Source organism: Marmota marmota, unplaced genomic scaffold (genome assembly GCF_001458135.2).
Source record: "Marmota marmota marmota unplaced genomic scaffold, marMar, whole genome shotgun sequence".
In the NCBI taxonomy this organism is placed as follows: domain Eukaryota; kingdom Metazoa; phylum Chordata; class Mammalia; order Rodentia; family Sciuridae; genus Marmota; species Marmota marmota.
This window is the reverse complement of record NW_026000185.1, coordinates 2,284,847-2,291,527: the sequence shown is the minus strand read 5'-3', so window position 1 is coordinate 2,291,527 and position 6,681 is coordinate 2,284,847. Positions and strand designations below refer to the sequence as shown.

General features: G+C 52.6%; 1 long non-coding RNA gene across 2 annotated transcripts; it reads right to left on the bottom strand.

The window, feature by feature from the left end:
• Positions 1–524: 524 nt before the first annotated feature.
• On the bottom strand, positions 525–5,531 carry LOC125612302. 2 transcript variants are annotated; one of them, XR_007342599.1, is made up of 3 exons: positions 4,303–5,531; positions 2,166–3,942; positions 525–2,075 (listed from the first exon to the last, which is right to left on the bottom strand). It is a non-coding gene; the product is annotated as an uncharacterized LOC125612302 (long non-coding RNA). The 2 variants fall into 2 exon arrangements; XR_007342600.1 differs by lacking the exon at positions 4,303–5,531 and having other exon boundaries at positions 2,166–3,737; positions 3,847–3,902.
• Positions 5,532–6,681: the final 1,150 nt, after the last annotated feature.

Below are 6,681 nucleotides of genomic sequence, written 5' to 3'. Positions count from 1 at the left end.
TGGTGGAGCAAATGAACAGACATGCAGCCAGCCGACACCAATGCCCACATGCCGGAGAGCCTGGTGAGGACCTGGGCTGGCATCCAAGTCTTCTCACCATCTGCCTGATCTCTGCATCGTCCTCACCACTCTCAAACTCTACAGCCACATCTTGACCCTGGTGAGAATGGCGACTTCTCCCTACTACCCTTTTCTCAGCTGGCCGTCAGCTCCACCCCAGGAGAAGCCTCCATCAGTTCCTGACCTGATGACCTTGGTCTGAGAGACTGCATATCTGCTGGACTTAAAATCCAAGGCTGAGACTTTAGGTCTGGCACTTGAGCCTAGCACGCAGAGGGAATGTCTGTCGTGAACCTGTCATGATTAAGTGTGTCTGCACTGCTTAGAAGTAACCTAGAATTGTTTGCTCTGAATTGATTACGTCTACTGTGGTGCCCAGCATTAAGGATTGTCATTTTCTTGATTAAGAACCTATAAAGTTGTATTGAGAGATTTGAGTGAATAAAGCATTGAAAAGGGCAGAAGCCTGTGGACATTCTTTATTTCTCCCCCTCGACTGCATAAGTCACACCTTTGCCCATCATGACAAGTCAAACTGAAGACTGGCCCTCCTTCAGCCAAGGTTTACTGAGCTTGTACTGTGGACCCAAGCTGGCCAGGGGCTGGCCGGGGGCTGACCAGGGACTGGTGAACAAGGAGGGAGGAGCTGGAGGTTCCTTATGGAGTTGGTAGAAGTGAGCATTGGCCCGAGGGAGCACCAAGTTCCCCTAATTCAGCCTGCAAGGGAGTGGGGAAGACAGTCCCAAGGATGGAGATTGGAAGGATGGAGATTGGGAATTAATGAATGGGCATTCCCAGAGCAAAGACCTGAGGACGGGCATGGTCTTGGCAGGACACCTGACAGCCTGGTGTGGCTGGAACAGCAAGAGGAAAAGGGACTTTGGGGTGGGCATCTGGAGACCAAGGCTGCCTGGCATCCCTCCCTGGGCAAGTGACTCTGCAAAATGGAGCCATCTTGCCATCCCCTCCAGGAGGCTGCTGGGAGAACTGAGATGACACATGTAAGAGCACGGCAGGTGTCACCGCCTGGGCTCTGCGGCACCGCTGGGTGGGTCTGGGGTGGGGATAGCATCTCACCCCACACAGAGCTCTGGAAGCCAACCCTGGAGAGACATGGACTTCCACAAGCCCTCAACTGCTCCACTGTCAATCAGATTTGGTTTGCAAAATGTTCCCGAGATGAAAGGAGCCGCTGGTGAGCCACATAATCAAAGTGTATTTGTGAGATCTGAAGGTGCATCATCTTCTGGAAAGCAGAAAAATGCGAGTTGCTGGGAGAAAAAAGAACAAAAGATCACAAAAACAGGGAAGAGAGTGACCCTCCAGCAACGGCCCTCACTCCCAGGGTCGGTGTTGCTGATGGGGGAGGCGTTGAGAAAGCCTGTCCTGGGTTCCCCGCCCCGACGGGGAAGCTGATGCCCAGCGGGTTGCCTGAGGCCCCACAGGTAGGATTCGGCCCCACCTCTGCTCAAGACCAAGGGCCCCTCAAGCAGCCTGGTGTATTTCCTGACTCTGTTCTTTTCTGCATCCTGCAGAGTATGCCCCACCTGCCACGTCAGACCACAGCATGTTCTTGCTCAGTGCAGCTACGACACCCAGAGGACCCTCCGAAGCAAACAGGAAAGCATCTCCATGAGCACAGCCCTCGTTGTCCTTCACATGATGAGCAGGATCCACGGCCATCATCCGTCATGCCACCACGGTACTGGACATCAAGAACGACATCAACATAGATTTCAAGTTGCCACTGGGAAGGCAGCACAGAAGCTCTCTGCAGCCAGCTTCATTCCTCATAAGGACAAGAAATCTGCTGGGGTGAACAAAGACATTGGCTGCACCCCAGGGCATCTCCAGGTGGGGCAGGACAGAGTTTAGAATGGTACCTAACTTAGCTGGGCACAGTGGTGCACGCCTGTTATCCCAGCGGCTCCAGAGGCTGAGGCAGGAGGATCACAAGTTCAAAGCCAGCCTCAGCAACTTAGTGTGGCCCTAAGAAACTTCGTGAGACCCTGTCTCTAAATAAAATATAAAATATAAAAAAGGCTCAGCTCAGTGGTGAAGCATCCCTGGGTTCAATCCCCAGTAACAAAGAAAAAAAAAGTCACCTCCTCTAGGTGTCACTGCATGGCTCCAAGGGATGTTGCAGTTACTTGAATACATTAGCTGTATTGTCTTTGCCTTTCGTGGGGTCACACAGGCTGACATGTTGGAAAGAGCCAGGCGAGGTAGCTAAAATAGAATTCACCAAGCATCCATCACATTTACCTCTTAAGTTTATTCCATGAAATGTCATATTGCAATGACAACAGATGAAACTCGCTGAACATGGCATAGATGAGTTTTATAATATCGAGCAAAAAATATGCAAACAGAAAAGGATACACCCGGCACGACGCTACACTGAACTGAATTGGGGGGCTCAGGCTTAAAAGCACTGTTATAAAGACAAGAATGCAACTGAGGCCCACAAAGAGAAGGATGCTGGTTATTTCTGAAGGAGGGAATAGGAATAATCAGGGGCCGCTGGAACTGGTCGGCAATTACATAGGGGTTGGCTTTGTAGCTATTTGTTCTGCACAGTTCTATTCAATGGATATGTTACACTGCATGATGGGAATGTTTTAGGTAATTGCAAATTAAAGAACACGCCCATCAGAATGGCCCCCATCCGGAACACCAAAAGCACCAGGAGCTGACAAGGAGGAGAGGTGGCAAGGGCTCCTTCATGGCTGGGGTGGGGGTGGGGGGTTGGGGGGGGGGGTAAGTTGCAAAACGGCAGTTTGCCAGATAGTTGGGTGGCTTCTTACAAAACCAACTGTACTCTTACCATGGGGCCCAACAATTGTGCTCCCTGGTATTTACTCAAATGAACTGGAAACTGTCCCCACACAAACCTGCAGATTCATTCATGATCGCCGAGGCTTGAAAGCAAGGAAAAACCCCTTCAGAGGGGAGTGGGCAAACTGTGGTGCATCCAGACGATGGAATACTACTCAGGGCTGGAAAGGGGTGAGCTATAACGCCACCAAAAGACACACAAGAAACCTCAGTGTGTGTCACCAGGGAAAAGAAGCCATCCTGAAAAGGGTGTGTGACTGACTCCTGCTCTGTGTGACCTTCTGGGAAAGGCCAGCTGTGGAGTCAGGAGAAGAACTGGTGGTGGCCAGGGTTGGGGAAAGGCAGACGCGAGCCGGTGGAGCATGGAGGTTTCCGGAGAAGTCACGCTGTTCTGTGGGACATCCACGGTGGGTGCCTGTCACAGTGCTCCAGTCCATGCTCTGGACACAGCACCCAGAGAGCCCTCATGGAGACTGTGGACCCTGAGTGACAGCCGTGTGCCAAGATGGCTCGCTGGCTGTAGGCATGGGATGTCAGTAGCAGGGAAGCTGGGGGGAGCCAGGGAGGGCACGAGGAATCTCTGCATTTTCTACCTTGCTGTGAACCTAAAATTGCTCTGAAAATAAAAATTATTGATTTTTTAAAATGTTTTAAGAAAGAAAAGAAAGGGAACAGAAGACAAGAATCTTAGGCATATAACTTAATCTCTCTGCGCCTCATCCATAAAAGAGGACCAACAACACTCCTTTCATAGGGTCATTGGGAGGAAAAAGTAATAAAATATGCAGGACGAGAGGCAGATGCTCCATTCCTCTTGGCGTCACTGCCCCCTCGCGTGGCTAGGAAAACAAAAACAAAACCAGTGACCAGTGTCCAACCTGGAAGGAAACAGAGTCTAAATAAATAGGATCTGAAACCAGGTGAGAGAGCCGGGTGAGATGGCCACACCTGTAATCCCAGAGGCTGGGAGGCCGAGGCAGGAGGATCACAAGCTCAAAGCCAGCCTCAGCAACTCAGCAAGACCCTCAGCAACTTAGTGAGGCCCTGTCTCAAAACAAAAAATAAAAGGGACCAGTGATGTGGCTCAATGACAGAGCACCATTCAATGCAAAATTAAAAAAAAAAAAAAATAAGGAAGAGAGGAAGGAATCAGATGGGAGACCCAAAGGGTCCACTGGGCAAATGTTAGCCCCCACTCCTGCTGGGCCGTATCCAGGAGATGCGCCCACCCCCTCCACTACCAGGAGGCTGAGGGGGTCCTACAAGTGCTGGGTGGAGCAGAGGCTGGAAGGGCACAGAGCCACTCAGACTCTTCCAGCAGCTTCTGTGGCCTCCCTGGGGTCCTGGGGTCAACAGCAAGGCAGAAAGCAGAGTGGACTGTGACCGCTGGGAATATTTATTAACCTCCAGACGCAGTCACAGAAAGAACAGGGCGACTCCTGCAGCTCATCTCAGGAGGGAACACTCTGATCCAGACCTCGGCAGATGGTTGAAACCTCTTCTCCCCTCTCAGCAGGCGGCCTGCGAAAGCCTCTGAAGCCACCTCTTCCCGAGGCACAGGGCAGCGGCACCTCCAGCGGCTGGCCGGGCATCTCCACCATCCCCTCCACTGGGCAGAGAGCGGCCCAGGCCTCACAGTGGGTCCCCAAGGCCCTAGTCCCATGCAGCAAGAGACAGATGATAAGCAAATAAAAACAATGTGTAGGACGCTCCAGATGGCAGCAGGTCCACCAAGAAACCAAAACAGAAAGCATGCCAGGTGCAGAGGTACACCTGTGAGCCCAGCAGCTCTGGAAGCTGAGGCAGGAGGATCGAAGGTCAAAGCCAGGCTGGCTCCGTGGTTAAGCATCCCTGGGTTCAATCCCTGGTACAAAAAAAAAAAAAAAAAACCCACATCCCAGCAGGTGGGAGAGACTGGAAGGCACTGTGCTCAGTGAAAGAAGCCGGCACTAAAGGGACGGGCATGAATGTGGTCGGGAGAGAGAGGAGGAGACCTCGGGAGCACCGAGGGCTCCCTGGGGCTCTTCACAGGGGACACTGTGACCTGCTTGGGGCTTTGCACCAAGAGCACATCATGCCACTTTGTCCTATCACTGAAGGCGTCATTGTGATTCTCTGGCTAAGGGGCTGCCCCAGAAGTCACACACTGTGGTGCCCTCTTTCTCCTGCAGTGGCTGTGAGCCTGGGAGTGACTCTTTCCTCCCAGTGGCTTTAAGGTCCTGGGCAATTCTCGTGGGATCAGCCCTTCTGACCAGGCTTTTCTAGTTCTCCTCACCCTTTCCCCATCACTGAGCTCTTCACCCATGCCTCCCTTAAGACAGACAGACAGTCAGAGAGACACACACACACACACACACACACACACACACTCTGATCTCAGTGCCCTTCTGGCCTGGCGCATCTTGCTGTTTAACTGGGAAGCTCACGTGCACGTGCGTCGCCGTGTGGAAGCATGGATTCAGTGGCGGGTGCAAGGCCACAGTGTGGTGCAGCTGCCTGCACCGGGCTCCAGATCCGGGTTCCAGACCTGGGCTCTGCTAAGCAGTCACTTTTATGTCTAGAACCTTCCCTGCGACTCCCAGTAAAACTGCAGGGCAGGGCCCACTCTCCCCCTAGACACTGTCCCCTCTTCCCTTTCCCATCCCTTCTAGTAAACTCATGTCTGTGGCTCCGAGTGACAAGTCTGAAGTCCTCCCGGGGCGATGGCAGGAATCGGGGATTCCAGGGGACCTCCGTGCTGCCTCAGTTTCAAGGCAGTCACCAGTTACCAGGGCCCCAGGGGAAGGAGAATGGGAAGTGACTGTCAAGTGGGGTTGTTGTGAAGACTCATTGTTAACATGTCCCATCTGCAGTGCTGCTCGACGACAGCCAGTCTATCAGGGATGTTTTTGTGTAGGAATCTTGGAAAGAGGCACAGGGCAGAGACTCCACTGTGGCCCTGGTGCCTCTGGAAGGATTGTGAACACGAATCACCTAGGGTCTTGCCAAAATATAAATTCCGACTCAAGTGCAGTGCGGGGCCACACATGCTGTTGCCGCCAGGGACCACACTTGGATCGGGGGAGGTGCAGGGCCTGGCGGTCAGGTGGGCCTGGCTCTGAGCCCGAGTTTCCTCTTGGTAGCTGTGTGATGTTGGGCAATTCCCTTAGCCTCTCTGAACTCCAGGACCACATGTAAAAGAGGAATCACTTCTTCCGTCTCAGGTCTTTGTAGGATTTGGAGACACTGTATGTGCATGGTTTCCTTCCCACACCCAGAGGTGGGCGAGACACCCTGCGCTCCTTGCACTCCACGTTCCGCCGAGGCCCACACTTCTTCCTAGAGTCCAGGTTCTCTTCTTCTAAGCCATGGGCTCTCTACGCTGGCAGTCCTGATGGCTGGACTGGGCCACGTCCTGTTGTGGGGCATCCTGTGCACTCGGGAGGTTCAGTGGCATCTCTGGCCTCCACCCATTAGACACCAGTAGCACCCGTCTCCCTGACTGTGACAACCAAGAATGTCTCCAGACATTGCCAAATGTCCCTGGAGACAAAATGACCCACAGCGAGGAAACACTGTTCTGAGTGGTAATTTATATTGATAATTCACCTAACAATGAATCTGATCACACTCTGCTACACAGATACGACTACCCCACGGCAAATTTCACCTTTGTGTGTATCTATAATGCACAAAGTGAAAAAAAAACTATAAATAAAAAGAGGAAAGATCAGTAGAGGAGTGGGACAGGGAAGGGAGGAGGCGGAGAGGGCAGCACTGGAGACTGCAGCGGGGCAAACGGTA